This window comes from Macaca fascicularis, chromosome 11 (genome assembly GCF_037993035.2).
Source record: "Macaca fascicularis isolate 582-1 chromosome 11, T2T-MFA8v1.1".
In the NCBI taxonomy this organism is placed as follows: Eukaryota; Metazoa; Chordata; class Mammalia; order Primates; family Cercopithecidae; genus Macaca; species Macaca fascicularis.
The window spans coordinates 131,899,548-131,908,283 of record NC_088385.1 but is presented as its reverse complement, the minus strand read 5'-3'; the positions used below and the strand labels follow the sequence as shown (position 1 = coordinate 131,908,283).

The 8,736-nt window shown below is 51.8% G+C and overlaps 1 long non-coding RNA gene across 3 annotated transcripts in view; it reads left to right on the top strand.

The window, feature by feature from the left end:
- Nucleotides 1-4,283: 4,283 nt before the first annotated feature.
- The window catches only part of LOC135966349 (uncharacterized), a 132,143-nt gene continuing 127,690 nt past the window's right edge, over nt 4,284-8,736 (top strand). For all 3 annotated transcript variants that reach the window (XR_010579643.2, XR_010579641.2, XR_010579642.2), the window contains exons 1-2: nt 4,284-5,033; nt 5,117-5,179. This is a non-coding gene — a long non-coding RNA (uncharacterized lncRNA). The remainder of the gene's footprint in view (nt 5,034-5,116; nt 5,180-8,736) is intronic.

Below are 8,736 nucleotides of genomic sequence, written 5' to 3'. Positions count from 1 at the left end.
GGGGGCTGAGGCAGGAGAATCGCTTGAATCCGGGAGGCGGAGGTTGCAGTGAGCCGATATTGTGCCACTGCACTCCAGCCTGGGCAACAAGAGTGAAACTCCATCTCAAAATAAATAAATAAATAAATAAAGCACAAAGGAAACCCTGTTCCATCACCCTCTGTTCCTTCCTTCCGCGGCCCCTGGCAGACACCAATCTACCGTCCAGCTCTATGGGTCTGCCTGGTCTGGACTTTCCATAGAAATGGGACCGGACACTGTGTGGCCTTCTGTGTCTAGCTTCTTTCACTCTGCATCATGTTTCGAGGTTTGTCCACTTTGCAGCGTGTGTCAGTGCTGAATCCGTTTTGTGGCTGGTCATATTCCATTGCATGGACAGACCTTGTGTGGCTTATGGAGTCGTCAGTGGGTTGACATTCGGGCTGTTTTCACTTCTTGGCGATTGCGAATAACGCTGCTATGCACATTTGTGTATAAGTTCTTACGTGGACGTGCGTCTTCGTATCTCTTGGGACTATGGACATTGGAGGCCAGAGCACTCCTCGTGATGGGGCCCGTCTGTGCACTGTGGGATGTTTTGCAGCATATCTGGAGCTGCAGCACCCTCTCCACCAGTTGTGACAGCCAAAAATGTCTCCAGACACTGCCAAAGTGCCCGGAGTCAATCTTGATTCAGGTAAAATCGAGACTCGTCTGTGGAGAGTTAAAAAGAAAAAACCTAGTCACAGAAGACAACATAAACCATGACCCTTGTGCTAGGAAGTTTAAAAACAACTACGACTCGATAATCAATTCTTTTTTTGTTTTTGAAAGTCTTGCTCTGTCACCCGGGCTGGAGTGCAGTGGCGTCATCTCGGCTCACTGCAATGTCTGCCTCCTGGGTTCAAGTGATTAGTGTGCCTCAGCCTCCCGAGTAGCTGCGATTATAGGCACCCACCACCACGCCCAGGTAATTTTTGTATTTTTAGTAGAGACAGGATTTCACCATGTTGGTCAGGCTGGTCTCGAACTCCTGACCTCAAGTGATCCTCCTGCCTTGGCCTCCCACGGAGTTACAGGTGTGAGCCACCACGCCCGGCCTAGTAATACATTCTTTAGGGTGAGCTTCTCAAAGTGTGTGGTCCCAGAGCTGCAGCAGCAACAGCTCCTGGAAATGTGTTGGCAATGCACATTCTCAGGCTCTACCCTAGACTTGCTGAGTTGGACGCTCTGGGCTGGGCCACAGTCTCCCAAGTGACTGAGCACACTGTCGTGTGAGAAGCACCGGTTCAGGCACAAACATGCTCATGCCCAAAGCCCACAGTGAGGACAAAAGATGTGTTGATTAAATCGAGGAGTGGGGCTTACTTCTGGGGAGAGTCTGGGGGCAGATGTGTCCCTGCCTGAGTTATGTTCTGTTCTTGCATTGGGGGTAGTAGCTTCATGAGTGTCCATTATATTGTGAAACAAATTTGAAAGCAAAAAAAGAAATAAAGAAATAAACCCATAAAACAAAAACAGGTCAGGCTTCACCAGCCACGGGAGTGAGTCACAGGACAATGATTAATCTGATTTTATGCACCTGAGGTCATGAAAGAACTCATACGGACCATTACTACCATGTCCAAGTTTATTGATCAAGAGGGGAGTGAGGGCCCCGCTGCTGTCCACAGATAAGTTGTGGCCTCTGCTGTCCGTTGCCTCCGCTTTTCTCAGACGCCTCTGCCTTCTGGGAATTAGGGGTAGTTGCTAAGATCTATTGAACAGTTGCTGTGCACCACGTCTGTTAGCTTAAGCCCTCACGCTGGTGCCTCTGAAGTCCGCTTTTACAGATGCGGAGACTGAGTATGAGGAGGTTCAGTGATTGCCCAAGGTGTGGAGGGGCTTGGGGTTGGAGCCGCAGGTGCACATCTGCCCACACTGGTCCTTTGCGGGGCTGAAGCAGGATTACTCTGAACATCCAAGTCAAGGCCTCCACGGGATTTCATCCAACAAAGGCCAAGTTCAAGGTGTCTTGGTTTCTTCTGAAATTGCCCTAACCTTGCCTGTTAAAGGCCTGGCTGACTTGTGCTGTTCTTTTTCCTGAAGAAGTCCCCAAAAGATGAAATCATAAAGCCCAGAGAGGTGAAGACATTGCCCAAGATCCACAGCAGAGGCAGATTCAAACCTGGCTCAGCTCCTCCAGGAATTCCTCCGAGCCTGCTGCATTTCCCCAATTCCCACAGAACTCAGGGGCGCAGGGACATGTCAGCAGAGCCCGTTTGCCTTCTAACCCAACACGATAGGTCACCAGCCCCTCATGGGCAGACCTCAGACCTTTGACTCCTTTGTGTGTTCCTCCTCTCACCTCCCTGATCGTCTCCCGTCAGGTCAGTGTGAGCTGCGCGCACCTGAGGCATCCAACAGGCCCTCTGCATGTCAGTGGGCAGCTCAGTGAGGCAGCCTGCGGCTCAGGCACGGGGCCCTCTGAACGTTTGCCCTTGTCTCCCCCACTTCAAATTGTTCAGGGACAGAGACACCCAACTCTGTGAATTACACCGAAACCAGAAAGGTCCCACTCACTCCCTAAAAGAATAAATTAAAAGACGGCTAATGGCGACCAGACCCTTTCTATGTGCTCAGGACTCTGCCTGGAGGAATATATGCAACACACAAGAGCGCCTCTCTATCATTACTATCCTCCCCATTTTACAGAGAAGGAAACAGGCACAGAGAGGCTGAGTGACTGGCTCAAGGTCACACAGCTAAAAAGCGAGGGAGCCAGGATGTGAGTCCTCCTTGGGGTGGAAAGACTCCTGCCAGGGCTGTGGTTTTGGCTTCCCATGGGGGAGGCTGGGGAAAGAGGCCAGGAGGCCCCTGAGACTGTTTCTAGGTCCTGTCACGTGGTTTCTCTTGGGTCAGCCAGCAGGGGTGGGCAGCTCTGAATGCAGGCCCAGCCCAGGCCAAGGAATGTCGAAGCGGCTGTGGCTCAGCGGGCCAGCCAGAGCGGAGGCTGGGGGAGGGAGTGGCGTCTTGGCAGCCGTGACAAATAGAAAACAGACTGTGTTTCCCTTTGCTTCCACCCTCAGCCGGGGGAGGGGATGCGCCGGAACCCAATTACCCACTTACAATGGATGCTCTATTGTGGAACAGGAGGCAAGGTCGGGGCAGGGGGAGCAGGCCCTGCCCGGGGCGCAGTGTCCCTGGCACGGCCCGTTGCTCGCCCGCCCTGGCTGACCTCCCTTCCTCCTGACTCTGCTGCCAGCCCCGCCGCCCCCTCTCCTAGCTCACAAAGACCCAGCGCCCTTTCCAAAAGTGGGTTTTCCTTGCAAGCAGCCTTGGCGCTCACTGTGGAGCCGCAAGGATTGTGGATCCTTGTCTGAGCACTAAAGTCCAGCAAAGGTTTCTGTCATTCATTCATTCCTCCCCCACCAGCCCCCTAATCTCTCTCCTCTCTCTATCTTGTTAATGATCTGGAAATATTTGAGCATCCAGGCAGCTTGGTTCCCATCGAGATCCACTCATTGATTCACTAAATATTTACTAAGCACCCACTATGTGCAGGCACTAAGAATCCGTTCATTTACCACTGTTTGTGGAGCACTTACTGTGCGTGAGGCACTAAACAGACTTGCATTCACTCGCCAGGTATTTGTGGAGCATCCACAGAGATACATATGTTTGTCCAGTATTTGTGGAGCACGTACTATGCGCCAGGGTATTCATTTACCAAGCGTTGGTGGAGCACCTGCTAGGCGCTGGGTGTTGGGGTGCCACAGTGAACAAGACAGACATGGTCTCTGCCCTCAGGCATCTTATGGTCCAGTGGGCAGGGGCAGACTCTTAACAACAATTCGATGTGATGTGCATTTATTGCACACCAACTGTGTGCAGGGTTCTTGGAGGGCAGGATTAGAGATACACGCTGGTCATGTGAACAGCCTGAGCATGAATCAGACCCAGATTGGGACTGGGGCGCTGACTGCATCACCAAAGGAGACTGACTTCACCTCTAGGACCTCAGTTTACTCAGCTGTAAAATTGGTGGTGGTGAGACTTAGCCAAGGGGCCTGGGAAATAGGAGTTTGCTTCTATTGCGGACAGCTGTTGCTTTTACCAGCCCAGCATCTGTTCCTCATGGTAACGGCGACCCGGAATCTTGTTGCGGGAAACACTTCTTTTTGTCTCTCACCATCGGTAGTTCAGGTGGGGCTGACCCCGCCTCCTTGGCTCCTGGAGGAGCACATGACCAAGGCTTGACCAATCAGGTCATCCCATCCTCTGACTGCAGTCATTGGTCCAAAGGAGGGTCACATGATGCAGTCAGGGCTCGGTGAGATTCTTGCCTTAGGAAGCTGGAGCCTGCCTGGGAATAAAACCAACCCAGAGGGCCAGGCGTGGTGGCTCACGCTTGTAATCTCAGCACTTTGGGAGGCCAAGGCAGGCAGATCACCTGAGGTCAGGAGTTCGAGACCCCGTCTCTACCAAAAAATACAAAATTTAGCTGGGCGTGGTGTGGGCACCTGTAATCCCAACTACTCGGGAGGAGTATTGCTTGAACCCAGGAGGCGGAGGTTGAGGTGAGCCAAGACTATGCCAGTGCACTCTAGCCTGGGCTACAAAAGCGAGACTACATCTGAAGAAAAAAACAAAACAACAACAAAAAAACCCTAGGGGAATGGAGAGAATGAGTCCTGGAGGTGCTATTGTGAGCCGCTGGATCCAATTGTGCCTGAAACTCACCCAACCCCTGGACTTTTCAGTAACATGAGCTGATAAGCTCTCTCTGTCGCTTCAGCCACTTTGAATTGGGAATTTTGTCACTTGCAGCTGGGAGCCCTGACTGATAAATAGGCCTTTTCTCTCCCCTTATTTCATAAAACACCACACGTGGAACAAGCAAAATTAATTCCCCTGCTTCCTAAACAGCCGGATGAGCAATGGCTAATGGTAGAGGCTGGGAATGACTCCTTTCTCCTTGGTGCATGAGGACATCTGTTCTCTGGCCGGCCCTGACCTCGCCTCACTGAGCTGGAGCAGAAATCACTTAACCTTCCAGGCCTCGGCGTTTAGAGGTTTGTGATGGATGGTGCTTGGCCTCGTGGGCAGAAATGGAAAATTCTCGGCCGTCTGATCTGCCCCTTTCTGCTTTTCACAGCTGGCCCCGGCAGAAGTCAGTGGCGGGATTCGGAGACGGCAAACGTGTTCCATCAAGGGCCAGGTAGTAAATATTTTAGGCTTTGTGGGTCACGAGGTCTCTGTTGTACATTCTTTGTTAGTTTTTGTTTTGTTTGTAAAAACTTTTAAAATGTAAAGAATGACCAGGTGCGGTGGCTCATGCCTGTAATCCCATTGCTTTGGGAGGTCAATGCGGGAGGATCACTGAGGCCAGGAGTTTGAGACCAGCCTGGGCAATGTAGTGAGACCCAGTGTTTAAAACAAAAATTAGCCAGGCGTGGTGGCATGTGCCTGTAGACCCAGCTACTCGAGAGGCTGAGGTGGGAGGATTGCTTGAGCCCCGGAATTCAAGGCTGCAAGTGAGCTGTGATTGGGCCACGGCACTCCAGCCTGGGCAACAGAGCAAGACCCTGTCTTAAATAAATAAATAAATAAAAATTGTAAAAATGTAAAAATGATTCTTAGTGTGCAGCCTGTGAACTCTTCTCCTTTGTTACCAGCTGGATTTGCCTCACGGCTGCGGTGTGCTGGCCCCTGGATGAGGCCATGGTTCTGGGGAATCAGTGGCTCTTTTCTCTTTCCTGGGTTCTCTCCCTCCCTTTCTTCTCCTCTCTCTTTCTTTCTTTCCTTTTCTTTTCCCTCCCTCCTTCCTTTCTTTTTTCTCTGTTTCGTGAGATAGAAACCCCTGTTCTCACAAACCCAGGAAATATTCTGGAACTATTTTTGTGTCAAAACTCATCCTTAAAAGTAGCCCATCTCCTTTCTTGCCATTTCTCCCCGTGGCACGTAGTACAATTTGTAATTATAGATTTATTTCTTTAATTGTTTTGGGGGTATCTGTTTCCTTGTTCTGAAATAGAAACTCCATGAAGAAGGAAAGCTGGGGAAGGGGTGCTGAGTCTGGGTTTCCAGGCAATTTGGGGCTGATTTCAGCGAATGGGGGGCGGGACATGACATGGTAAACTTGACAAAGGGCAAGATGATGGCCTTGTAGCTGTGCGGGCAGAGCTGGGCGGGGCTGGTGGCTGCTGGAGTCGCCTTTGCACAGGTAGGCTCTGGCCACGACCCTGAGCCATGAGCCTCGGAGGAGGGAGTGGGCTCCCGTCCCTGGAGGTGTGTAAGCAGAGGCCACAGCTCGCTAGGGCCAGCTCGCAGGCGTGGTTCTGCTCCTAAAGCTGGATCTTTCCTCTGCCAGTGGACGCCCATCACTCTCTGGCTGCTTGAGAACTCCTGGCTACAATTTGCCAAGATTCGGATCTGGCTTCTTTAGGATTAAGGAGCTGTCAGGAGTCACAAGCAGAGACAGTCACGTGGGTTCTGAAGGTCCGCTCTCTGGGCACCCCAAGCTCAGAGTGTTCTAAGATCCCGAGCCATCCACAGGTTCCCTAACAGGACCCCTCTGGCCACTCCAAAAGGACCCACTGCCCGTGTTGGGGAGGCTCCCCATTTCAGGCACTGTAGACCAGTGAGGAGGAAGTGCCAGCTGGGTCTTGAGCTGAGTACGTCTGACCTGGGTGGAGAGTCCAGGCTGTGCAGCTCCACTGCCCCTCGGGAGTCTGCAAAGGGTCCCAGCGACTCAACCATCTGGACGCCCTTCCTACAGCTGCCTGTTCACCTTGGCTTACTCATGGTGGCAGGTGGTGTCTGCGGGAGCTCCAGAGCACTGGGCCCGGTGGAGCTGTGTCCCCAGCGGGTGCCCAGGGGTCAGACACACTGATCCACATCAGCATACTGTGCCCAGTGTTTATATCCAGGTTTCATTCCATTGGACAGGAGCCCAGATCATCGAGTTATTAAATATTTATAACGTCACTCATGCCTGGGCCTCTGTGGAGCAGTGCGACTGAAATCATTGATGTATTTTGAGATCCCCCCATTTCTCACTCAAATTCCTTGTCAGGATTCCCCTTAAGAGGAGGGGCTCAGATATGCCTTTTGTCAAGAGTCGATACCATTATTATCCCTATTCCACAGAGGGGAAACTGAGGCACAGGACTGTTAGGTGCCCAAGGTCCCAAGGCTTGGGTGCCCATTCATTCATTTATGTATTGTCGTGCCATTCAGTGATGGTGCTGGGGGTCAGAGGTGAACGCAGCCACCCCTGCCCCTGCTCATGGGGTCTGGCAGGCAGTTGGGGGAGTGGGGGCACAGCAGGAGGACTTGGCTAAAGTCCAGGAGTCCAGGAAATCTGTATGGTGTGGCCCAAGGATTGAGCACCCAGCCCTTGGGGGCAGCTCTGTCTGGGTCCAAATTCTGGGTCTGTCACTTACTACCCATGCCTCAGTTTCCCCACCTTAGCCTTTTGGTGAAGAGTACATTGTTGTTTGTATCTGTAATAGATGATACAGAGCCTGGCACGTTGTAAGTGCTGTATCCGTATCACCAGTGATCATGATAAATGCTAGTTGAGTACATGAACAAAAAGCAATGTTTCAGTTCAGTCCTTGAGCATCCATGAGTGACAGTAGCTAAAGTTTAGACTGTGTGGGGAACAGTGTGCCAGCTAGAGGGAACAGCATATGCAAAGGCCTGCCGCACTGCTGTACCTGAATGCACGGAGGGCTGAGTGCAGGGCTCAGCGTGGATCTGTCAAGGGGTGAGGCCTGCCCTTCGGGGCCCACAGAGGATAAATCAGAAAAGAAGAGGCAGGTGTGTCTGGGGAGTGGGGCGCAGAAGAGAGGCAGGGAGCCTGCCTCAGACCACATGTCTCAGATGTACGTGGGAACAAGAATGGCAGTGACCTCGTCGTCGGGTAAAATGATAGCTCAGTTCTGGGGACCAGGACACACGGGCCTTCCTGGGAGGCTTCTCTTCTGACTCCTCTCCTCGCCCCGTGAAACCCTCCTTGCAGGGCCGTGGCCACCGAACTCTGTGGCTGCGGAAAAGAGGAGGCTGCTGCCTCCTCCGGGTGTGCAGAGGGAGCCACTGTGACTTTCATCCGATGGCAAGCTGCTTCCTGACCAGAAATGACTCAGAAAGATTTGTCGGCAGAGCGCTGCAGCTGCCATCCCGGGATCAACTGGGAAGTGCTGGCTCTGGGTGGCAGGGCCCCTCACTGCCTACGAAAGTCAGGCTTTCTCCGGGACTTCTGTCTGGGTCACCTCTCTCTGAGGAAGCTGCCACCCCCAGAGGGAAATGACTGGCTTACCATTCACCCCTGGGAAATCCTGCCAAGGCTTCTCTCTGCCCTCTTGTTCTCATGATGGCCACTGAGGGAGGGCATGTAGGAGGGTGTTTATTCCGTCAGTAAATTGTTATTCAATCAACAAACATTTTCTCAGTGCCTCTTTTGCTAGGTGCTGATGAGACAAAGTTATAGGAGGTATTGTCTTTACTCTCAAGATTTCAGCCTCATGTGAGAGACACATGCAAGCTGGTAATTTCTCACAGTGAAATCTTTATGGATTGGGAGTTAATTCAGCCAGGCTCTCTGTTTGCAAATGATAAAACGAAACAAAGCAAAACAAAAGCCTCCAACTAGCTTAGGGGGAAAAAGGAAATTTAATCGTCATGATGTAACTGAAAAGTTAAGTATATACCTTCAGGTATAGCTTGATCCAGGGGCTCAAAACATTCACCAGGATTTACTTTCTCTCCATG